Here is a 26,730-nt window from a genome sequence, read left to right on the forward strand (position 1 = left end):
AGGTAGCAAAAATCAACTGAAAATTTCCCTGTCAATGCTGTGAGGGACTTGCAATATTTATAGTTATTCGAGCTATTATAGAAGCAAGGTAATTAAAACACATAGAATCATAGAATCACAGAATATCCCGAGTTGGAAGGGACCCATAAGGATCATCTAGTCCAACTCTCGGCACCACACAGGTCGGCCCAAAGTTTAGACCATGGGACTAAGTGCACAGTCCAATCACTTTTTAAATTCAGACAGGCTTGGTGCAGTGACTACGTCCCTGGGGAGCCTGTTCCAGTGTGTGACCAACACAACAGGACCATGTACAATTATTTGTCTTTCAAGAAATTCTTCTCAACCCTTTTTGGTTATTTTAGAAACTATCAAAAGAAACATCATTTAAGCATAACCTTTATTTAAATATCAAATTAAAATTCAATTAAATATCAGTTAAATGATCAAAGAAAAACCCTCAATAAAATAGACATATTCGTAAATAAAATAAGCCCATTAGATAAAACAAAACTTTATAAAGCTTCTGTACTGTTACCAAACATGAGATTTACAACACATTCATCTTAGGATGTTTGAATATGCAGTGAACACTTATTCAGCCATTAATTTTAAGACTAGTGCCTACTGTGCTTAAAAGATAACGTGTTTAGGCTTGATAGACAATGTCGGACAGTGCTTGTAAGTGAACAGTCTTAGATATCTGTGGTATTCAATTTTGAAGCACATAAACCAGAATATCTCACTGCCATAATAAACCTGAAATTGCTTTGACTAATATTCTAATACTGTTATTTATCTTGCATTCTTACTTTGAAGAAATTCCATTTGCTGCATTTGGACTGTTCTCAGAAGTCTTTTTCATTTCAACTAAGCATATCAGAGCAAAGCCTTTAATTATTTATTCGTTAAGCAGGTTAACAGAGAAAAGTGATGGACACTTTAATTATAAATGATAGCAACAGGGACTCCATATCTCCCAAAGCTCCTGCACATCATATAAACAATATGCTCAAATCAACATCAGTACCTTCATTAGGATTGACAACTGTAGCTTGAATTCTATGATAATGTCAGGAACAGAAGTTCTGCTCCTTCACAATGTTTCTACTCAGGCTTCCCCTAAAAGTTGCCTTTTAAAATGTTTTTGGGTTAACAAATTAATGTTTCAGAGAGAAGTGCATCTCACCAGCACTGATTTAGGGGTTAAAAAGAACTCTGTGAGCAAAATGTAAGTTATAAGAATTCCTATCAGACCCAACAATCTACAGTAGGAGAAGGATTTTAAGAACTGGTATTATTTCAAAACCTCCCTTTTTACCTTTCTCCCTGAAGGATACCTAATGCTTCTTTGTCATTGGGACCTGCATATCTATAAAATGATCGACTGGGAAAAAAATGAATTCGGTTCCCATGGCAGTGATCTCAAATTGTCAGTCAAGGAAAAAGCGTTCTGAAGATATATATATGTATATATATATTTTTTTTTTCTTAATGCAGCATATTGAATTAAAAACTGGCCACTAGTCAGAAAAACTGAAGAAGTCTTCATGTACTCACACACTGCTGCATGCATTTTTATTTTTTTTTTTTAACTCGGATTATAAAATATCAGAAGCAGTCTCACATTGAACAGAAACTCTTCTTCGCACTCTTGAGGAAATTTGGTAGACCTCATTTTAAAGCTTAAGAACAGCCTTCAAGGGTGGCAATATTCTCTGCATTGCATTTTCTATTAACTTTCAGATGGACATTTATACCTACACCTCACTTGCTATTGCCCTATTACAGACATAAAACTCTCCGTACTGCAGTGTTTGTCTGCAAGCTGTAGCAGGGTTCATCACCTAGTCTAACTCCACAACTGAAAGCTTTGCCACTACGGGCAAGGACAGAGTCACAGAGCAACAGCTCCTAGAAGAGCTGTACTTAATGCACTTCAGTGTGTGTGACTACCATCAGGAAGGACCACACAGAGCAATGCTACAAGTACCCTCACAGCAGAAGCCGCCCCTTCCCTTCCTCTCTGACGGCCACTGGGGCCATCTCAGCCAGCAGCTCTGATGCCGTCCTTCCATATCATTCCACTCCTCATGTAACGAAACAGATATTTTACTGTCTCACTTCACAGCTGAGAAAGAGTCTGCACCATTTGTTTCAGCTGTCAGATGGCCCTGGTAACTAATTGCTCATGCCAGAACTGAAGGAGAGAAACTTTGCTCCTATTAGCTGCCAGGGCAGGCAATGAACTCGGGGGTCTCTATTCCAATCCCACCAACTGTATCAAGGGCCAAGCCAAACACCAGTCTTTTACTTTAGAAAAATATTTTTTCCTGTCTGGCAAAAACAGCAACTGGAGCTGTGAATATTCTCTTTTGCCTTTAATGTTGTTCACAAGGGCTACATTTTACCAGCTGCAAATACTGTAGAGGCCTATAAAGTTGGTGGCCTTGAAAACAATCTGATGCAAGACTCCCATAATTGGTAAAGTATCACACAAGTGCTAAGTTAGATGTGTTTCCATGGCTTTCATTTCCTGAGTTTGTAAGAGCGATGGGTTGGAACAAAATATATCACAGAGTCCCTCAAATTTACATCTTCTGCCTTGTAAAACTGAGCATCCCTGGTGGCTGACTGGATTGTGCACTGCTACAACTGCGCTATGCAATCTGCAGATAATGACAGTGACTGGCTGTCATATCAAACTATTACATCCGTCCTGGCTATATCATACTACTGCTCGTCTCCAACAGTGTGAAACTGAAGCATACAGTAATCAGCTGGTTGACTGAGTTGGATGAATCTTAAGTAACATTTTCACTTACCTGTTCACTTCAATGAACATGCCAAAACAAGAATTTATTTTTGTTATTTTCAAAATTGAATACAGAGGTGGCTGATATATCACAGAATAAATAAAATCTTTTAATATAAAAATGTAATTTTACACTAAGATAACAACTACCATGGCCATACACACCTTGTGTTTTAAATGATATTAATGCTTTAACAAAGATAAAAACTAATTTCTCTAGTTTCATTATCAAATGATTTTTGAAATCCATAAGACACCAAGTAATAACAGTACCTGCTCTGTCAATATCACACCAAAGTTTAAATCTTTGTAATAAATTCTTGTGAGACTGGAGTCTTGTAGAATACACATATAACAGTTATAATGCTGAAATACAATAAAAACTGATCATGTTGTGGCATCCTATAATCTTTGCTAAAGCATCTGCTGTTGCTGTCCTTCCTTAATTGGCAGATGTGATAGTCGTGCCCACATTACCTGACAAGTGTACATGTTGCTAAATGGCATCATGCCTCTTAAGAGGAAAAACAAATAAAAAACTATTAAAGCAACAGTGTTGTGTCAGATGTAGAAGTTCACAGAACTCCAGTTGAGGTCCTTAAACATTGCCATGTGCAGTGCAAAGGATCGCATTTATATTTGTGCATGTATTAAAAAAGCTGTGAGCAATCAGGGAAATCTTCAGAAATACTTTGATATAGATGAAAGTACAAATGATCATTTGATTGTATAACAAGCAAGGGTTTATCAGAAATGGCTTTAGAAAAGAAAAGTAAATGAAACTAGGATAAGACATTGCTCATAGTGAAGTGAAAGCTCTGACCTGCATGTGGGACCCTATAGCAAAGAGCTGAAAACACTGTGTAAGCTCTGATCCAACACCAGAAGTCAGGTATCTTCCAAAGCACTGTGCTCTATGAACAGACTTGGGCACGTGCTCAAGTGCAGACTGTGACGATAGGCTCTTTAAATAGCATTAATTAAAGACTCATTGCAAAGTAAATATGAAAAGGGAATTCACTATTTTTCACTCTGATTTTCTCCCAAAATAACTGTATCTGTCTCAGCAATTATCCAAAATTATCAACAAAAGTTTAAGAATGATTTAAATTATTATGTTCAAATTAAAGAGGTATGAAAAGAGAATCCCAGGTAAAGCCGATCTGTAGCTACTAAAAATCTTGCAACCAGTACATGACTAAATGATAGTTACCAAATTCAGCCAGGATTATTTTATTATGTATTCTTCACATCCTTCCCTTCCTAATATACTTTCTCCAATATGCTGATTTTTAAGGTCACCAAAGACAAGCTTCATTGTGTGTTACACTTACAGAACCATCCACAACATACTTTCTGTGAAAACACATGCAGAGGAACATTTCTCAATTGTGGTAGTAAGCTGTTTTTTTTTTCTTTTCTCTTTTTTCTTTCTACTCTACTTAAGCACATTCACACTTAAATATCGAAAAGTAAGTCAATTATTTTCTCATGACACTATTAACAGCTATTGTACTGAAAACCAGATACCACGTAACAGCATATACTGTATCTTTTATTTGTTCTCTGAGAGAAGCATCAGAGATCCTGATAAAGAAATATACCAACGGTTTACAAATTTTGATCAATATTTGTTTACACACAGAGAATGCAATACACGTTATCCTGGGCTAGAGCACCAGTTATGCAATAAATATATATTGCAAGCCATGACATTCTATGGGCTACTGGGTTGTACTGGAGTTTAGCCTGGAATATGCCATAAACAATGAAAAATAAGTCCTCTGCTCTGCAAGTAAGCTAATGACAGGCTTCTCTGCTTTCAGCTAGAATGACCTTAACTGTAATCAATGGAAATTTGTATTTATTATTGTGTGTTGTAAGGCAAAGATTTCGTTCACTGGGAAGAAAAAAGGTCATCTCAACAGTGAGGGTCAGACAGGGCAGCTTGTCATTGCACACGTGCAACATGCCACTACCTGCAGAAAACAGGCTTTCTAGATTCAACAGATTCTATCACAGAATCATAATTTAGAGTACTTCTCAAGTGGATACCATGCTTACAGCCAGACAGAAAATGAACCCTTCATAATAACCAATAGTTTGCTGGTCAGGCGCTGACCTGAGAAAAGATCTGCATTCCATTTTTGGTGTGAAAATGAAGCATGAAAGACTCAAGCCCAGGTTTTCTACATCCCAGAAATGCAATGATCACTTGATTATTATCTATTCTAGGAAGGACTGTTATAGAAAACCAGAACTGTTTAGGTTGGAAAATACCCTTAAGATCACCAAGTCCAACCATCACCTAACAGTACGAAGTCCACCACCAAAGCACATCCCACATGTCCACGTGCATCCACACGTCTCTTCAATACCCTCCAGGAATGGTGACTTCACCACTTCCCTGGGCAGCCCGTCCCAATGCCCAACCACCTTTTCCATGAAGAAATTCTTCCTAGTATCCAGTCGAAACCTCCTGAGGCTGCCTCCCCGCTTCCCACTGCCTGAGAAGGGAGACCAGTGCCTCCCTCACCACAGTCCCCAGGCAGCTGCAGGGAGCAACGAGCCCTCCCCGAGCCTGAGCAGCCCCAGCACCACACAGGGCCACCAGGACCCAAGCACAGGACCCGGCCTCGCCAAACCCCATGCAACTGGCTGTGGCCCCTTGACTCAGCCCATCCGCATCCCCTGCTCACAAGCAGATTGATACCTCCGCCCACCCCGGTGCCGACTGCAAATGTGCTGAGGGTGCACTCAATCCCTCTACCAAGCCCACTGACAAAACCCCCAAACATTGCTGGCCCCGACATCAAGCCCTGAGGACCACTAACCTGACCCAGCCCCACACAGGACGACGCCCTGTGCCCAGCCATCCTGCCAGTCCTCTACCCAGCAAACAGCGCACCCTCTGAGCCACGAGCAGACAGTTCCTCCAGGAGGATGCTGGAGGAAGCAGTACCGAATGCTTTGCTGAAGCTGCCTGTACAACATTCACAGCCTTTCCCTCACCCACCATGCCAGTCGTTGCGTCCCAGAAGGAGACCAGCAGGACTCCTCTCTGCTCCACAAAGCCACACAAACTGGGTCTGACCGCCCAGCTGCCCATGCATGCTGTGAGCAGAACAACCAGAGAGATTCTATTTCATCTCAGAATAGATCCAGAAAAATAATGACAACTGACAACTAAAAAAATCCCAATAAACAACACACAACTTCAACAGGGTGCAAAGAAGTTTCCATCACAAGTTCTAATCATTCAGGAACAGGTGAAATAACCACCTCAGAAAGCTAATACTGTTATCAGGTGATACAAACACCCAACAGTGTTTGTAGTGCAATACAAAGCAGAAGTAATATTTTAACTCAAAGTGAGCTAACCATTATTGCAGACTTCTGAAATTGCCACAGACAGGGCACATGGGGAGCAGTGCTGACAGAGACCACACTTTTTTCTTGGCTAATTTGTTCCTGTAGTCTCATAATGGAAAGACTTTTTGAAGTTAATATGACCTTTCCAATATTGTCTTATAAAAGGTTCGTGCAGTAACTTACAAGCAATCTGTTAAAGGAAGAGCCATGGCTTTTCTTGGTTGTGAGAGCGCAGGTGGGTGCTGGGCTGCAGGAGCTTGGGCTGCGAGCGGTTGGGTCTCAGTAACACGAGCGGCAGGAGGTGCAGAAGGGAAGAGGGGAGAAGGAAGGGCGACAGCCCCGATACAAAACCAGTTACAAGAGCCTGCCATGGCAACAGAGGAAACTGCCCTTCATTAATTCCTCCCTTGATCTATTTAACATCACATCATATGTAATTGAATAAAGTTTAATCTCTTCCTAAAACAAAGTGCTGGATTGTAAAACTAGATTATAAAAATGCAGTTTTTCCTCAGTGATTTTCATTCACAAAGACGGAAAGGTGGTTTACACACTAATAGAAGTGTGCATTTGAAGGATCCTTTCTGAAGGCCATACCACTGATGATTTGCTCTTAAACATGATTTCCATTTGCATTATGCTCATTCCTCTCATACCTACAGCAGCAACACAAACTCAGTTCCCTGCCAAGATACTCTTAAGTTTCATAAGCAGTAACAAACTGCATTCTAAAGAATTTCTTCTAGAATCTAGAATAACTTCCACCCAGAGATAAAACTTTCTATATAATAAAGGTTTCATATTCAGGGTTTGAACATTTATTATTTTTTTTAAAGACCTTGCAATCTATGTTGTGATTAAATTAGGCATGCATCTGACTTTCCTTTTCCTTTTTAAAAAGAAATAAGGTTCTTTATTGTGTAAAGTAATAGTAAAATTCTTACAGAATGGACATTATCAACTTCGGAAAAAAAAATCACCATTCTGTCAATTTTCTTTTAAAATCCTGCAATTGTTAAAAGTAAGTAGAGCAAGTAACCACAAAGGAAATTATATTGAAATGGCAGCCAGGGAAGGGTGAAAAAGTTTTCCTATATCATTTGCCCTAAAACCAGGCTAGCTGAAACACTCTAACTTCAATAGAGAAATTGAATCAGACTTTTTAAAAATCATATTTATTGGTATAATTCATTATATTTTTCAGGCTGGAAATTGTCAGTGCACTTCTCTGAAATAGGGAAGTACTATTATGCACTTGTTGCAAATGGCATCAAGATTTAAAGGTCATACCTACAAAAACCCATGTCATTGCCTAGATTTGGATAATACAACTTTCAACTAAGTTGTTGACTCCAGTCTTTCAGGTTCCTTTAGCCTTGGAGAAGCTAAATGAGGATACTTTAGTAAAATTGGAATTCTCTAAATCCTCTGTAGGAACCATTGAACTAAATGAGGCTTTTAGCATTTAAAAAGAAGTTATATGAATTTGATTTAAATGCCTCGACCAAGGTTATGCAGAAACTACCACATTATCATTTCTCTACTGCTCTGGATGGTTATCCTTCATTTTTCATAAAGGGTAGGTCAGAAAGAGAGATAAAAAATAGCAAGAGGTGTTGACAAAGCCATTCAAACTGTCCAGATACTGTGGCAACAATTAAGTAACCATTCCCTCTCCTGTCACCCACAACCAGCTTTTTCATTTGAACGTGTTGCATGAAAAATTAAAAACAAAAAAAACAAAACAGAATTGTTGCATTGTGCTTCTTGACTATAGCATTGACTTAAAATTTAGGTTAGCTTTTGTATCCTGAGATATATGGTTAACGTATACCAGATGTAAAAGAAGTAAACAAAAGTAAACTTGGTATCAAATTTACTTGCAACATACCCACAGGCAGAGGGCCAGCATCTCAAACCAACACACAGGCTTTATGCTTTTCCTGTGGATGAAAATTATCTTCACCCTCATAATAAGGACAATGAAACTCTTAAGAAATATTTTTCCTTTTGTTTTCATAAGATATATATCTGGATAGAAGTCATAATATTCATAACACTTAATCTGAAGTGACAACTTAGCAAATGACTGTAGTTTAGTTTCAATGATCAGATTCAAGAATGAAAAACAGCTTTGAAGTTAGTTTTTAATGTAGTCATGTTTCAAATACTCTATAGTCATGTATGTAGAAAGCACTGGGATTTACAGAGAACCTACTCAAGCTGCTTATCCAATCAAAATCTATGTAATTACTGAAATCCATACAAAACAGGCAGATGCCTAACTTCAGCACCAAATGGAGTTTAACTGATGTAAGCCTCCAGCTGTTGGCTGCCACCACATCTATTAAGTGTAACAAACCTTGCTATGTAGCCTCAAATTAAAAGTTTACCTATGATTGAGCTGGGATGAATTCATTGATTTAAATCATATACTTTATACAACAGAATTTGTCATATATATCATATACGTTAACAACAGAATTTCTGGTTTTAAAGACCTTTATTTCCTTCCAGCTGGAGACTGGTCTTTAAGTAAGACTGTATTCAGGAACCATCAAACCAGAGCACACTGGAATGACTAGAAAATAGACATCACAAGTATCATCTGGCTTGGTCGGTAATCAACAGAAATGAAATCTTTCTCCATTCTTAGCTTAATAATGCAGAGTGCTAGTTTATTGTGTAGGAGAAAATTTCAAATCTGATAGGGCTGCATTACTGTGCTGAAAAAAAAAAAAAAAGCTAGAAATATGCACCATGGAAAGACTGCTCCTGCAGTCATTCACAATAAAGAGACACAGTGGCCAAGACTGACCAGCATTTACACGCCAAAAACGATGCATCTGTTAAAGAAATCTAGGAATCTTCTGATGTATTGCCAAATATTTAGCTCTTGAAATATCCAGTGAAGTAAAGAAAGATGAGAGGAGCAAAGATACATTTCCATCTGAAATTAAAACTAAACAAAACATTAGAAACCCGCCCCCAATTTATTTATTTATTTATTTAAGTAGTGTGTTGAGAAGCACTAACATCTAGTATTCATAATGAAACTGGATTTGGAACACGACTGGAAAGAATAATCAAGAGTATGCCGTCAATGTTAACAGGGCCAAGGTCACAATCACCTTACACTAAACCTGTTTAAATGATAGAATCATTAACGTTGGAAAAGACCTCCCAAATTATCTGATCCAGCAGTTCCCCAACCACCAATATTACCCACTAAACCATGTCCCTAAGTACCACGTCCAGTCTTTACTTAAACACCCCCATCATGGTCCCAGGAGAATTTTCCTTGCCTTTACCAAATAGAAAATATTGCTTAGTATCAGATTTTTATTTATTTTTTTCAGCTGTGTTCTATAAAAATCAAATGTTAGAAGGTGAACAAGCGATAACACTTACTCAACAAAAGTTCATACAGACTTCTAATGCCATGTAAACAGTGCTTACATTACTTTCCAACTCTGATTAGGACAGACAGCTGTGGACAGGCAACATATATGTTTCACCATGGAAGTTTAGATGAAAAAAAATATTACTCCAAAGAGAAAAAAAAAATCAGTATCTGGAAAAAAATATTTCAAAACAAGGAAGATTTCAATTGGCTTAACCAACATTTCTCATTTTAAGAATTTCACTTTTTCAATGTTTAGCTTTTGTTACCTTACATTAGTGCTGGAATAAGGAAATTTACAGTCTGTACTGCATAAATTGAGTCCCTAGTGCCAATTCTAACTATGAGTTGAAGATCTGAAAATGCTAGTTTAACATCAGTAGAGATGGACAAGTCTAATGGGACCTTTCAGAAGCAACCCTGGCAGTGACTGCACTTCAGAACTGTAATTTTTACGTTCTCTTTTGCTTTTTAAAGGAATATTTTAGCTCTGTCCTATATCGTTCAAATTTAATTTGAAGGACAGAATTCATCACAACCTTTCCTTGTTCATGCTTCACCATTAAAAAAAGAAATGTTCTCTTCTCCTTAAAAGACTTCAATCCATAAACCACAAAGCATGAGAAACTGTCTTGGAATATCATCTAATAAACAAAATGTTTAACCAACTAACTGAGCAATCACTTCTCTGTTATTTTGAATTTAACCAAGCAGAAAAACTGAAAAGCTTTGATTAGTTTTCCCCCAATATATCTCTGCTGTGTGATAAACGATTTACTATGGATGATAAATGAATATAGTCTTTCATTATGTATGGCATTCATCAGCTATGAGAAAGCTTTTGAATAAATGGAAAGTGATTTCATACCATATTCAAAGCCTCATGCAGCTAAGGCACAGATGAAAGCCACATTCGATACTTGAAAAACAAATGAAAATGAGACCTTTGCTTTACATTATGTCTGCCCAAGATTACCATCTTTATAGAAGCCCTTCAAAACTATTCTTGAAAAGATCTTTCAGGGCTGGACTTAGGTAGGAAAAAAAGATGTCTCAGAATCAATTAAGGAAGGACTAAAAGACATTAGATTTATAGATACTATCGTGGCATTCAGTAGAAACCTACCTCATCTTCAAGTGGCCATTTGTTAAGGACAGCAATTATAACAATAAGTGAGCCAATCCTAGAGAAAGATGCAAACTCATTAGTACGTAGCAAAAGAGATTGGCTGGATGTGTTTCTTTTCCAAGTTTTCTCCCCACACGTATTACGTGCTCAGAACTGAAGGTTTTTGCTTCCAGCTACTTAACAAAAGCAGCAGCCTTGGACTTTTTTTCAAAAACTTTCAAATATGTTTTTCATTTTGTTTTCTTATTAGCCCGTTCAAAAACAGAGCCAAACTGAGTATTCTCAGAGAAATGGTATTCCTGAAGCATTTAAAGCCCAGCTAAAAGTACAACAGATCCATTGATTATCATGAATAAGTCATGCAAGTTGAGCCCTGCAGACTCAAAAACATCTGTCAAGTTTTAGTGAAAGTTTCTAATGCATTTTTGGACAATTTTAAAATATGTATTAGAAGCTCAAACGCTTGTCCAGTAATATATGGAATAATGCTTGACACAGATTACTCTCTTAAATAGCTCCAGGACACATCAAGCCAATCCTTATCCAGAGGGACAGAGTGTCTCTACTAGCACTCAAATCCTCTCACCAGTTCAGCAAGGTGTTTGTCATCTGTCAACTACTGCAATAGAAGGAGCTCATGGACAGAAAAACAACTACAACAACAACAAAAAAATCTTATACATCTACAGTGTTAAGCAGGCAGGAGCTAATTAAAGAGTAAAGGCAAATTTAAGTCTGCTTTCTTGGATCTATGACTTACAGTAAGGAGTCTTTGATACTATTTTTCTCTCTGCACACATCTAACAAACAAAATCTCAGATCTAACATGGAAATAACAAACGGAGAACTGGAGGGGTTTACTAGTGCATGACTTTACATGGGGAATGTTTCTAGGGAAAAAAAATGCTATAGAAATATATGTGCTCACAAGTCTTCCTTTAGCACTTAAGAAAACAAGAAAAAAAATCTTGTGATCTTGTACAGGTGACTCAAAAACCCTTGTCTGCCCAGACTGCCAGCAAAGAAATCAGTAAGGCTGATCTTCAGAGTCCTGGGTCATAGGAGCTCAAATTGGACTGCTGACAGGGGCAAAACAGGTCCCCCCCACTCCCACCACTTTGAGACAAGGGCGCCTTACACACAGCCTACCTTTGATTTGAGAGGTTGGCTCCCAGTAAGGAGCACAGTCTCACTGTAAGGACTCCTACTGGCTTAGAAATTGAATTTGGATCTGACCCCTAAATGAGCTACACTGTAAAAATGGCATTTGGGTGTTTGCCCAAAGCACTCATAGCAGGCCCTGAGATGGACTATACCAACAGTGGTTCTTCTGACCAGACAGGTATTTAACTTCAGTTGCAAGAGATGCTTACAGTCTAGTCTCTTCAGACACAGATTCAGACCAGCTTTCCAAGATTTTCATTTCTGATGGGAGTTGGCACCTTGCTTGGAAAGAATCACCAAAGCCACTCTGGAGGTGCCAGTTAAAATACTCCTAACTATTGACAAGGTCTACACAAATGATGTCCTCTCACTTTATAGCAGGAAATAAAAATGCCTCTGCTACCTCCTTATTTCATCTGATCAGCACACATCTCATTTTATAGACAAGAACAATCTGACATGCAATGTAATTGCCTAGCAAAGATCAAATAGAAACAGTTTTGAAAATAATTCCTTCTTAGCATATTAAGTATAATTTAGAATCCAGAAAATAAGTGTTGTTAAAATTCAAGCAAGCCATTTTGTGGAGATATTTAAAGTTGCTGAGAAACTCCAATTTTTTCACGTTGACAGCCATTATACAGGAATAACTATGAACAAGTCTTGGTAGTATAATTTCATACGAAGAGAAAACTGTACGGACTGTAATGACATTATGGCATCAGTATACATCATTATGTAGATTTTGCATAGAACTAGTAGCTAAAGCTCTCCTATTAATGGATAAATAGCATACCAGTCAACAAAAAGTGTTGGTGGGCAATTGAGTAAATCTAAATTTAACACCTACAGAGGACAGGAAGCTACTGCCTTCTTCACATTACAGCAGTGACTTCAGTTAGTAATCAACTAGATTTTAATTTTATTTTATTTTTTAAGTTTACTCTGCTCTCTCCTGTTAGATTGGTGGCAAAAGAAAAGCTCCATAGCAGCTGATGTTGGAGAAACACAAAGCCTGCTACAGGATCAGGACCACTCAAAACAACAAAAAAAAGTTACATCATCATCCACATAAAATACAATTCAGATACAATTCAGGTGGACTTGCACAGGAGCAATATGGCAAGATCCTCACTACGCTAAAACAAGCTCACTACACTAAATAAGCAGGAACGTTAATTGAAGATGAAATGTCTAACAAAATAACAATAACAAAAAAAAAAAACAAAACATACCATGTTTTACACACACACAAAAAAAGAGAGAACAAGGCAAAAGAACCTCACTTTTGTTTCACTCCGAAATCTTGATCAGAAGCCTTAATTAATTTCTTGTGGTTTAAAAGAGCCCATATCATTAAAAAGTACTAGTAATTCTAGCATTTTTGCCCACAAAATGTTAATGCAAGCTTACCAAGTGTCACTAACATACAATCTATTTGTAATTTAGCAGAGTTTGGATGAATGTGTTTAAGACTATAGGATGTGTACCAATTGCAAGCAATACTATTTGACTATTGACAGTACCTGATCTGTTAGTGACATTCTTCTGTATTTGTAGAAAACTGAAACTTTTCTAATGGAAAACGAGGAATGTCAGTTTTTTTTTAACTGTAAATAGTAACACAATTCTATGCTACAAATTCAGCTCAAGCTAGATTTTTTGCAGCTCTGTTCAAGAATCTTTAAAAATTATTACTTCGTTACTTCCTGTAAACACTTCTGGTACTTCATCACTGCCTATCAGTTGTGGAGGGCTTGTTTACACCAAACCAAGTATTGCAGTAACAATAAAATATTCTTGAATGAAGTTATATTACAAGACAAAATTTCAAAACTTCTTATATATAGATTTCCTTCAGAGGAAAAAGAAAACCACACCGAAGCCCATGGATTTCATGACACTTAAAAAATCAGGATAAGGTTTTCTCAGACCACATTTAAAAATAACTCAGTTTCTCAGAGTCTTATCTGAAATGGTTGGAGCCATGCTGATGAACATAAATTATACATTATTTTGAAGAACTGTATATATCTATTGATTTAAAATAAAAATGATCCAATACAATAAATAGAAAACATTTCTGATAAGGGTGGCGTATGGCTTTCAAAAATGGATAGCAGAGATGGAAGCACAATATTTACTTCTGATGTCAATATTTGTAAAGCTGTTTTCAATATATTACCTCCAAGTAGGCTAGATACCCAAACCAAATGAAATGCAGCAGTAGGAGCAAGTTTATGTTGGTCTGTGGCCATTTCGACTGTTACTCAACACGCAAAGCAGCTCTCTGTTTGACACAACTATCACTGCCGGCTATGTGGTAACGCGTAGGGATCCAGAGCATAGTATTTCATGGCTACTCATGGGCAGAAACATTTTAATCTGCTGTTGTTTTTTTTTTTCTTTTTTTTTTCTTCTGCAGCTTCTGTAAGAGCAGCAGCAGAAACAGCGACATTATCTGAGACGGGGAGCTCCCAAGACTTGTGTCAATATTAACACTCAGGTTAGCGCTATTGAAGGCTTAAGTCCTTTTGAGCAGTTGAGCTCTGCAAAATGCCAGACTCTTACATTAAAGCATGTAAAGTGCTTAAATTCAAGCAAATGAGCGGAAGCTACCTGAAAAATAACTATTTGCTGAAGAGAACGTCCTCACAAGATCCGCTACATTATGACTTACAGCTGACAATTTGCATCTCCTCTCAGTGCTGTTTTTAAAAGTAAGAAGTTACTTGAACATTCGCTCACACCCTGCCACATCTGGCAACGAAAAATCTTTAAAAGGATTACTACAACATAGTGTTAACTCCAACGGGCAGCACTGATCTGATGTGCTTGCTGCCAGAAAATACTGGTCATACATATACAACGCGTGCTTGATTCCATTTTCAAAATAATGACAGCTGAGGGTGATAATCAGAAAAGTCATTAAGTTCCATTTAGGATCATTTTGTAGATTAGAATTAGTCTCTGATAAGACATCCCTATGAAATTTGAGAAATACATTTGCTTCTCTTGAACTCCTAATCATAAATCAACTGAACGCAGCTACGTGATTCTGATAATTCCCTTACGAATTCAGGTGAAATAACAGCTACACAGCTTGTACTACCTCCACACAGTGCTACCAAAATTTTCCTATCACATACACACAAAAAGAGCAGAAAAGGTCATTCTGATCTTATTCATTCTTATTTCAAAGAAAATAAATACTAAAGACCAAATATAAATCCTTTATGGGGAAGAGAGCAGAGAACATCTGCTAAACAGCTCTGTTCCAGGAGTCGTGCCGATTCCTCCAGCATGACCTTCAGCCCGGCACGTAACAGCCTCACCACTCAGTCTGCCTCTGTAGAGCAGCACAGCAGGATCAGCACAGTCTTTACCTCAGCTGGGATGTTGTGTGGATAAATAATTGAAAAGCATGCAGTCATGGTGGTAATGTATTAAAGGTACACGGGTAATATAACGATATATCTTTGTCATTGTCTGCAGAAAGCGGAAATCTTGTATTGTAAAACTGACACACTAACATTGGGTATAAGGAAAATGTCGATATTCCCTGCATTTTTTTAGTTAACTTTTAAAATATTAACATCAAGTAACAACAAAGCAAAGCTTAGCATTCTAGTTCACTGTCATGCAAGATATAAGCTCCTTTCTAGAAACAGGATTAAAAAGTACCTTTTATTTCCACAGTGATAAAAAACCTCCTCACCATTTGAAGCCCAGACTGCCAGGAAGGGAGGAAAGCCTTGCCTGAATGACCTCTGAGGCTGGATGATGAGTGCAGACATTGTGGATATCGGCTAAACAATACACATGAGACGGCCAGCGCAGGCATGTAGTCTAAGACATGCACCTTCACCATTTCAGCTACAAGGCCTTTACCATTCCTCGTCCGTTATAGAGTCTTAATTCCAGTTGACCCAGAGGTGAGACTCTCCTGTTCAGCTTGGAGAAAACCTGGAGAGAAATCTGTACAGTTTTCCACCTGGGCAGGCTGTGATGGAGGCACGCAGCCGAGCAGAGCAGCCACTGGGGGCTGCTTGTTGGGCACAGCATCCCACCAGCATCGCTGCCGGCAGCACAGCCTGCAGCTCCTGCAGCTCTAAGTGTCAGCTGTACACTCTGGATGCCCCCAAACCACTCAAGACAGTTCTGCATCTGATCCAGTCTTCAGCAAGTCAAAGAGATAGCCCTAGTACCTTTGTGACATACAGATCAGTTACACTTCACTGCCAGGACAGCCACCACCACGATAACCCACCCCAGACCTCACTCACTTCTATAAACATGCTGGAAACTGAAGGCCCTGTGGTTTAAGTGCAATGTTATACTTGTTTATTCAAATACTGTTTATATCATAGCACACTAGCATACAGCTCATCACAGCATACTACCCACGTATTTACAGAGCTTTTTGGTAAATTTGGCAGCCAGAGCTGTTTCTCATGATGCAGCAATTATTTTATTAGGTGTGAGTTGCCAAATATGATGTTAGCTCGGACATCTTTTCACTCCCTTTGTTACAGACTATTCTAAATAATGTATCGCTATCCTCGCTATTTTCACACCACTGCTACTTACTGGTTATTTCTCCTTTTATGCAAAATAACTTAATTTATATATAAATTGATATTCAAAAGTTAGATCAGCCCTGCAGTGAAACATGTTTATCCCTTTAAGTTTCTTTAATCAGTAACAGATCAGAAAATAAAAAATGACCTGGCTTGCTTCTTCCAATAGTACTAAATAGCCTTTTCCTTTTTGGTTGATTTTACTGCCTTTCAGATTCATTAGAAATGAGATGCTCATCAATTTTATTTATTTTTACCAAGTAAGTGTGTTTCTAAACAGAAGAAAACCCTCTGAAAAATCTCCTGAGCATATTCTGCTTATTGCCCATGTGTGTTAGTTCTTACTGTCGGAAGTACCCATCCCTTTACTCCAGCACCATCGCCACTTAATGGACCTCTTTAAACCATCTGATCTGGAAGGTAACTTTAATTTTGAATCTACCCTATCGAAGATGTATATTTCATATACAAAGCAATGCTTATATTTTGAAATAGAGTAAAACAAAAATATTTTTCTAGCTATGCTACTCCATTTCTACATACAAAAGATAAGATTGGTTAACATACTAATGCCTTACGCCATTAACTTGAATAATGACAAAACCACAGTTCTCCAGCCCCAGTACATTCCTCCCAGTTGCTTAGCTGTGAAGAAAGCTTCTCAAATCATGGCTGTGAATAATGCTTTAAAGAAACTGAAACAATAACCAGCTTAAAGCAGGTGGGGGAATCAATGTATTTATAGCTTAAAATTCTCTTTTATCTCATAGGAGCTTGAGTTCAAGATTTATAAAGAAAGAAACATCATTTGCACTTAAGCCTAGTGTCCCTTTCAATCTATTTTGTAATGAACAGTCATTAAGCATTCAGATGGGATTTACGGTGAAATGGTTTCATTTGAATTAATGTAAAATTAAAAAAAAAAAAAGATGCAATAGAGATTGATACAGCAGTGTTACCAAAATAAAGGTAGCATAATAGTTCATCATTGAAGTATTAAAAATAACATTAAGGAAGATGCATACTGCTGTCATTTCCTTTTATATGCTCAATTAACTTTTTAAAGATTATACTATTGAAATGCTTTTTTAAAAATCTATGTTCTAGTGTTTCTCTGGATTTTGTAATAAAAATAACACAAACTCAGATATACTTGGGGTAAAAGTAAAGTTAAACCTGATCTAGAAGCTAGTATTTTAAAGTTTCAGGCTAACATAATCTGATGCATAAAAACTTTGTTCTAAGTCATTTTGCCTGTCAACACCTGAATTCATTTAAACCAAATAGCCTAATCACAGATTAAATGCAAAAAAAAAAAAAGAAAAAGAAAAAGAAAAAAGAACACACTTAAAAAAAACTAACACAATAAGAGCTTCTAATACATATGAAAATGACAGTTACATTAATTTTAGAATACATTTAATGTATTCCAAAGCATATCTATGTTAAATTTAAAGTTAGAATGATAAAGATACTTTGGTTTATTTCAAATTATTCTTTGCAAGTCTCATCTTTTGATGGCAATCATAAACACAATTTTCAAAAGAAAGGAAATTGTTCATCTACATAATCTATAAAACCATGTTCTTGGTTTCATAAATAACCGTTTTCCTAGATATAAGATATCATATTATGCCTTATTTAAATAAACTCAACCTGCAAAGATTTAAAACTTAATATACAGGCTTCTGCCTCTAGAGCCATATCATGGAAAATTAAATCCATCAGTCCTGAATTATTATTATTATTTTTTTTTTTACTTTACTTTAAATTCCACCAGAGTCAGGAAAAGCGTTCCAAGTAATTAGCAGAGTTTTGCATATCTATGGCTGTTAATAACCTGAGTCCCACAGTACTACAGTAGGGAATCAATGAAAGGAACAACCAATAGAAGAGCCACAGGAAGGAACTGCTGTCTTCAGCACCTTCCTGGAGTTCCTCTCCAGCTTTCTGGAGTTATCTTTCACCACATGTTACGCTTGGGAAAAAACAGAATCCCTGGTATCAGTTTTGTTTTGTTTTTTTTTTTCTCCTCCCCCTTTCTTACAAATTGGAGTAATTCTTATCCCCTTCCATTCTACAGCTTTAACAACCTACCTCAAAAGTAATATACCTGAAGTGTCCTGATCACCTACGTAGTCAAGACTGAGCCAAGCTTTCAACTCTCAAAGGTGATTTCTACTCACTTGGAAGAGTCTGCATGTGAAATTTCATCAACAAAGCCACTAAGTTACAGATTGGCACAACTGACACACGAGGAGAGCCTGAGAGTGTTGGGATTGTTTAGCTTGAAGATAAAGCTCAAGGGGGATATTACTGATGTGCACAAGTGCCTGGTGGGGGTGATTGAAGAAAGCAGAGCCAGACTCTTCTCGGTGATACCCAGTGAAAGAACAAACTGAAATGCAGGAAGTTCCCCTTAAACATAATTTTGTTGTTTGTTTGTTTGACATACTCAAACCCCAGCTGAACACAGCCCTGAACAACCAGCTGTAGCTGATCCCATCTGAGAACGGGTTGGAATACACGATCTTCAGGGGTGCTCTTCCTACCTCACTGATTTTGTGCTAATGAAAAAAACTCAAACCAACAATTTCTGAGAATTACAAGAGTTCCCACATTAAAAGAAAACAGAACAAAAACAAACAACCAGATTAAACACCACAAAAAAGTAACGAAACAAAATGCGATCCTTTCTAGTGAAGTAAAATTTACCTGAAGCCCAGTATACTTCCTAAAGCCCAGTATAATTGTTCAGACAATCATTCAGCATTATGACAAATGAGAGGAAAATAAATTTCCATATCTGAAAACAACATTCCCTGCTTTCTAGATGAAGTGCTCAAATGAGTCATAGAAATCAATCATACAGGCTCCTTTACTTGCTAAAGAAAGATCTAGGATCTATATATAAACACAGTTCTCTTCTCCCTGTCCTCCAAAGCTTGAGCTCTGGTCTCATCATCTTTGCTTTAAAAGCAACTCATCTCACTTAGAGCTATAATCCAAAGAATAAAGGTCATAAATGAAATAGCACGTGTGAGCTGATTATATTATAGTTTCACCTTTTTTCCCTTTTTTTATGAAAACATTTGAAGACTTCTGACCTTTTTTTATCCCACTTCGATTGATACAGTAAATTGCACCATAGGGAGGCAAGAAAAAAAGAAAGAGGAAACAAAAGCTAAATCAGAGATGGAGGCAAAGTAACAGATTGGAGAAAGTACTTTATAACAAAGAGTTGGTTATAAAAAACAGAAAATTTTTCTGAAACCTAGCTAACACTGTCTGTACTAATTCATTATTGGAAAGAACCTAACAAAAGTGATATCAGTACAATACAAGCATTTATAAAACACTGTTTGCACCTATTTTTCAACAACCTCTGCCAAAGGCTTACTGTAGTATTTCTTCAAGAGAAACTCATTTCGAAAACCACCCATAACTTCCTTCTCTTTGTTCTAGCTGTCCCAGGATATGGAGCTGCTGATTTCAGAAAAAGGAGAGCTTTTATCAATTCAAAAAGTAAAGCAGTTCTAGTTAGATTAGAATGAGAACAAAGCAAAAACATATTTAATTTCACTGTATGTAACTAAGTCTTAAAATTTCCTTGGGAAGAATGAATACACAAATGGGACAAAGCTTTCTCAGAGGAGGTGGAAATTGAAATAAGAATTAGTCATGGGACATCTATTCCAAAGTATAGGCTCTTTTTTTTTTGTTTGTTTTGTTTGTTTTCACTAGGTTAACGTCCACAAGTATCCAACACTTCCTTAACGATGCATGAAGAACAGAATTTACTGTGTTGCCTTTCTGCTGCTTCTGTATTTCCAGCAGGACAGGACATCCATGTACAGTCCTTTCCCTTTCCATTCACAGGTGTTCAGAAGGAAAGGGTATATGAACAGATGTGGACAGGATGCAATAACATCCTGATTTTATTAGGTATTGTACTGTTATCACTCACCTAATTACAGCTGGCCTAAAAGGCATAAAGCACCAACTCTGTTTTTCACACCCAACTCCTTACCACACTTCCAAAGCTTTTAAAGCCCATGCTGACTTCCAGCCATGGCACCTCAGCCACTCAGCATAACCTCAACCATCCTCAGAAGGAGGAACACCAGATATCTAAAGACTTTCTGCACTCCCATCCCCTTAGGTTCAGCACCTACTCTTCCCTTCTCCAGCCCACCATAGATGTTGAAGTAACCGCTACATGACCCAGCATTTGCCTAACTCAGTTTCAGAAGGACACTGCCCCTAAAGCATTCTGTTCTCCTCACTGCTATAACCACAAAAGCTGCCATCTGGTGGTAGGATTCCAGCTAATTAAATCCATGTTTCAAGATTTCTGGCCATCTGGTGAGACGATAAAACTTCCTTGCTACAGCAGAGAGGAAACCTAAGGACATGCTGAGCTGCATGTACTGAGAAGATGCTTCTTGAAAGGAACCAGTTCTTCACCTCAGAGGTTTCCTGAGGAGCAGCCCGAGAGGACCTTCCTGAGAGGCAGAGGCTTGGGCCACAGCTATTCAGGCCACTCCAAGGCAGAATTCATGCCATGGTCTTCTCGACTTTTGGGCACACCAAGACGACTGCTGTTAACTCAGAAAGCCTGCAGCTAAAATGGACTAGTGTCTCTCAGTGGAACAAAGACTAAAATTGAAAGGATATAGCAGAGACCCACAACTTTAATGGGACCTTCCATCCCACTCCTCTCTCTGCCCGGAGCAGAGCAGATCCCCAAGAGGTGGGCACGTTTAGATTTAGAGCTTAGTGATATGGTTTAGTGTAGGACTTGTTAGTGTTAGGTCAGAGGTTGGACTGGGTGATCTTGGAGATCTCTTCCAACCTAGATGATTCTGTGATTCTGCATCTAAGGGGCCTGGCCAGCAGCACAGGGGGAAGGGAGGGGTAGAATCCAATCCCACACCCAAATCCCCACCTTCTCTTTCTGTCTCTGCTATGATGCTTTAGCCTCAGAGATTGTTCCAAGTCCCAGAATAAATTAATTCCCTAACTCTAGGACCATTCCTGAGACTTAATTTGTCCTCTCTGAAGTTTTTGGAATCCAATAAAAATGCAAAGGTTGAGCTGGATTCACAAGAGCTACTGTCTGATTTTAATACCTTCTCCAACAGCCTATACACCACATTGCGAGGCTAAGCACTTAAACCACTAATGATACAAGATTTCCTCAGATCTTGTAGGGTGGCACCATCAGACTCCCTTTCTCCTCCATGTCAGTCACAACCTCTCCATAAAGCAAGTAACGAGTTTAGGAAAGAAACTGCAAATGCAGAGAGAACAAAAGGCTCGTGGTTGGTTTTTCTTCTTTCTCTCTCCTTTTTTTTTTTTTTCTCCACTGTTTTGTACTTCAACAGTTTTGTTTATCTGCATACACACCAACTTTAGCTCTCAGTAAACACAGTTTTCACAACCATAAATAAAACATGCATGAAATGTGGTGCTACCTACTGTTTCATCTCCCTCTGCATTTTCCTAATTGTCTGCATTTTATGCACCTATGTTCTGTAAATACAGGTCCTGTGGCACTTTAGTACACTTGTGGATGCTCTAGCAAAAGAGGACTGCTGTCATTTCAAACTATTTTAAAACTGAGCAGCTGTTAGATTGCACAACATAACGTGTAACTTCAGACTAGTAAGATGAGATGATTTTTCAAAGGCATTCATAAAAATTTTGCTATATTTTTTTAAATCCTGTAACTGCTACAATGCTGAGAATAGAATTTTTATAATTATTTGGATATTCTATGGCCTATACGAATTTTTCATTATTCCTTAAATACTTCTCCTTAGTGACCCTAAAGGACTTATTTAAATATCTTCTTCAAATATTCAAAATCACTTAAATTCCCAAAATTATGGTTTAAAAATTGTTTATCTAAAACATCAGAACAAAACAACACAACCAGCCCCCCAACTTTTATGCATCTGAACAATAATCTTGATTTTCAGAGATAAAATACTTGAATGTCTAACACAGTCAACAGAACTGGCACATCCTCAGAGGCTGATCCTGTAAGCCTCTGAGCTTATTTCCTTGCCCCAGGCAAGCACTTAAACACGTTTAATTTCTAGTGTCAAGTTTCAGTGGGAGCACTCAGACACCCAAACGTAAGTGATTTCTGAAAGGGCTGGGTGGATAACTTCCCTGACATCACATTCTCAGTTATCTACTCTCTCTACACCGCTGGGCAAAAAAAATGCTTCCCTGAAAAAATGACTTTTTTGACTTAATGTAGGACTCTAGTTCATAGCTATTTCCTTACATATTTCTAAACTTTCTTCTAGAAAAACAAGAAATAACATATGATTTTAATATTTGTGTTTTATATTCTATTTACCCTCATGCAAATAAAAGAGAATCCCTTTCTCTGACCTCAGTCACTTTCTAGTGCTTCGACCGTAACATATTTTCATAGAAAAATACGAGACTGTTTTGCTTGTTTTAACTGAAATCCTAGCTGTATTGATTGAAAATGGATTGAGCTGACACCGCCCAGCTTCAAACATTCAAAGACACACGATGTCTGCAAATTTTAAGGTTTTGGGAACTGACTAGGTGGAGTTGGTATCAACATAAGTACATATATAAAACAGGTCAAAGGAATACACTTGTTTGGGCTGCAAGAGAATTTCTCAGAGCACCTTCAGCACAGACTGCAAGCACAGTCAAAGAACTTTCCTACAAATTCTGCAACAGTTTGTAAAACCTTTTGTTTACAAAACCTGTGCTTTTTTTTTTTTTTGAGAATGTTTTTCATCACTTTTTGCATCCTTCAGCAACAGAAACATTTGCTCGTGTTACATTAAATTAAAATGTCACATGATATAAACATCATGTCCCTGGGGCTCACTGGAGGTGCAAGAATTAGTGTCAGCAGCTTTTTATCATAAAGGCTTACATCCAGAAACAAGCTATAGTCACACGTTTATTATACACACACAGACAGTAAGAGTATTAAAAATATTAATATCAAATAAAGGTAGAAAGCATGATTACACCCGTCAGAATGATCTTTCGGTGCAATCGACCAAGGGCTGCACAGCTGGCTGACTTTCATAAAACAGTTATTCTTAAAAGAAATCTCAAAGAGACTGAAGCATGCTCCACTGCCAGCTGTGTCATGGGCTAAGAACCATCTCAACCAGTCCCAGATGGACATGTTGCAAAAAGGCCTGGATAGCAAACTAGCCACCCATTTCAAGTAATGAAAGTGTATATTCATAACGCTTTTTAAGAACATATTCAAATTTTGAATGAAAAAAAGAATGTTGCAGTCAGGTAACCTCCCTCCCTCTTTTCAGCACTGAAAAATTTGCAGACCATTATTCCTTTGGAAATTCAGTGTGGAGATACACAAATGTGTGCTTAGCACAAAGATAACATTACTTAATCACACACACAAATAAAACCTCTTCCAGATAACTCTATTGAGTGTTATTCCCAAATTTTTCTTTCTTGCTGTTTTAAATTAACTCTGTATTCATTTGGTAGCCAACGTCAGTACAGCAATCCCTGTTAGCTAAGTCCTGTCAGAAGGTGATCACCACCTTAAACAGAATAAGTTTCTTTCCTCCCCTTCTCAGCACTGACCTGGAATCATGATGAAATAAACCTGCACAGCAGGGTTCTCCATTGCTACTCTAAAAATATCACTTGCCTACCCACATTTTGTTGTTTACTCCCCTTTTCCAAGACCCTGATTTAGGAAGGATATTCCTATTCTAAAATTCTATTTTGGAGAAAAACGTCTGCAATAAATGATATGTTTCACAGTTGTCTTACAAAGTTTTGAATCAGAAGTCCCAAACTCAGAAGTTTCACCTAGATTCTGGGTTTGGGAACAAACTCTCCTTCCCCCCCTCCCCGGGAAAATTATGAATTTAACTATATTCTTGTACTAAAAGAATTGTAGAGAGTCATCTAATAAGTCAATTGCAAAAAGCTGATTTTATGGGTTCTTCAAAGCCTAAAGTCTCAGTTTGGATAATAGAAGAGAAAGAAAATAAGTGCCTCAATGGAGACATTTTTTTTTCCCCTCCCCAGTAGCCATTTTATTGATTTAGCTGCTTGAACACCAGTTTCACCCATTTCAGTGATTTCCTACAACTTTGATATTTATTTCTAAGTTCTGTGACAATTTAACTGTCCCAATAATATGAAAACACTGATAGCCAGTGGGATAACAAGCCAATTATTAAAATGACATATATATTTGAATGTCAAGGATAAGATCATTATATATTTATATAATTTCTAGATAAATTCAGAAGCCTTGGGAAGAGCTAACATGAACTCCTCTCACGTAAGAAAATACCTGGTAGATATGCCCTAAATTCTACCATTAATAAGAGACAGAAGATGAGATGTTGTATTGATACATGTCTCTGGCCATTATAAAATTAGTTTTTGCTTGCTATTTTCAAAAAAATACTTGTGCTACATACAAAGTAAAAGTATGAAGCCTATTCGGGCAAAAAAAAAAATATATATATATTTCTCTGTATATCACTGCGCTATATTTTTTTCTAACTAGAGAGAAATTCAAATGAAAACTGAAGGCAAAATGAAAACTGAATGCAAATCAAACTGGCAACAGTGGAAGACTGAAACCAGATGAGACCAAAATCAGATGAGAACTCACCTGTTTCAGTATCTCCCTAGAATCTCACCTGAGACCCCAGCCAGCTAAAACTCCTCTGGATTACAGCAGAGCTTTGCATACTTGAATGTGATGACAATTATCTTGAGGTTATACAATATGTATAGTCTGAATAGTTAATATTCAATTGGCATTTTTCCCCATAGAAAAAGCAATACCTTTCTCCCCAGCAGATCAAAGTGAATTTTACAACTACCTGTCATATTTTTTATATATATATATATATATTCATATGTATATACATACTTTTCAATACCATTAAGATTGGAACGGGAAAAAGATCCCTTGTGCAAAGTGCAAGCATGTCTTTGGCTTGCAAGCCCTCAAAGTGGCTGTAAACAATTTAAAGACATGCTGTTTTATTGCAAAACAATAACTTACCTATGCAATAACCAGAAAAGATACAAGAAGGAACTGAGAAATCTTGTACTCTCATTTTCTTTAGTCAAACATATAAAAATACTTTATCCTGTACTGTATTTTTTTTTTTTTTTACTTGAAGAATACACTTCACAGGGAAAAAGCACTCACAATTTACTCTGCAAGACAAAATTGCAAACAACCTTCTCTCTCTAAATTTTATTGAGGGAACTGTACGATCAAACAACAAAGAACCTGGAGGCACCTTCACAGAACTGTGTTTGATTGATTTGACTAAGGCTGGTGATAGAAAGCTAATCACAGTTTATTTACGAGAAAATTAAATGATCACATTTGGCAGAAGGAACATTAAATTGAATGTGCTTGTAGCCCTCTGACAAAAAGCAGACACTCAGACTTCCTGGCAAATAATGAGAGCTTTATGTCAGACTACTCTAAGAATCACGTCCCAGTCCCTGTTGCTTTTCTATTTGATTTCCCAAAAGATTATTTTCCATCAGGTCCCAGAAGCATACACGAAACCAAAGTTTTCATAATGTAAAATCTTTGTCACTACAAGGGATTGATTTGATTTTTAGCATCTTTACAATGTGAAGCACATAAAAATGACTTTAGAAGAATTATTCAATCCCAAATAAGAGAAATGCTTGAATAACTTATGTCTTCATTGACAACACAGACTCATGGTAATTCAGAGTACCCAAAATATTCTCATTTTAAATCTGAAATAAGCTGGCATTTGGCTATAACATATTTGGTGTAAATATTTCCCATCACTGCTTTGATTACTTTCTATAGATTATCACTTTAAAGTATCAATAGAATGCATTAGGTAATTTGATGGCTATTGCTAAACGTCTGTAATTTTATCAGGAAACATTAGATAAAGAATCACTTCTATAGATGGTACATTTGGTGATATAATGCATGTTCATTGAAAATAAAATAAGCTTTTCAGCAATGTGCAATTAGGTTTCTCACAGCTCTCAGACTGTTTGCTACCCCTAATGTCATGAGTATGTTTTACACATTTTATCTTTTTATTCTGTGAATGAGTTGAGTGTTCATGGATGCACATTATGAAAAACAGCCAAATTCCTCTTCTGAAAGGGAAAAGTTGGGTTAAAAAATGCACAGCCTTTGAAAAATACAACTCCTCCTCCCCCCTATAAACCATGCTTTCCATCCCAG

At 37.3% G+C, this 26,730-nt stretch overlaps 1 protein-coding gene across 3 annotated transcripts in view; it reads right to left on the bottom strand.

Moving 5' to 3' along the window:
* The window catches only part of NRG3 (neuregulin 3), a 406,747-nt gene that overhangs the window by 112,055 nt on the left and 267,962 nt on the right, over positions 1 to 26,730 (bottom strand). The gene's annotated exons all lie outside the window — the stretch shown is intronic.

The sequence above is a fragment of the Anser cygnoides genome, chromosome 7, assembly GCF_040182565.1.
Source record: "Anser cygnoides isolate HZ-2024a breed goose chromosome 7, Taihu_goose_T2T_genome, whole genome shotgun sequence".
NCBI lineage: Eukaryota > Metazoa > Chordata > Aves > Anseriformes > Anatidae > Anser > Anser cygnoides.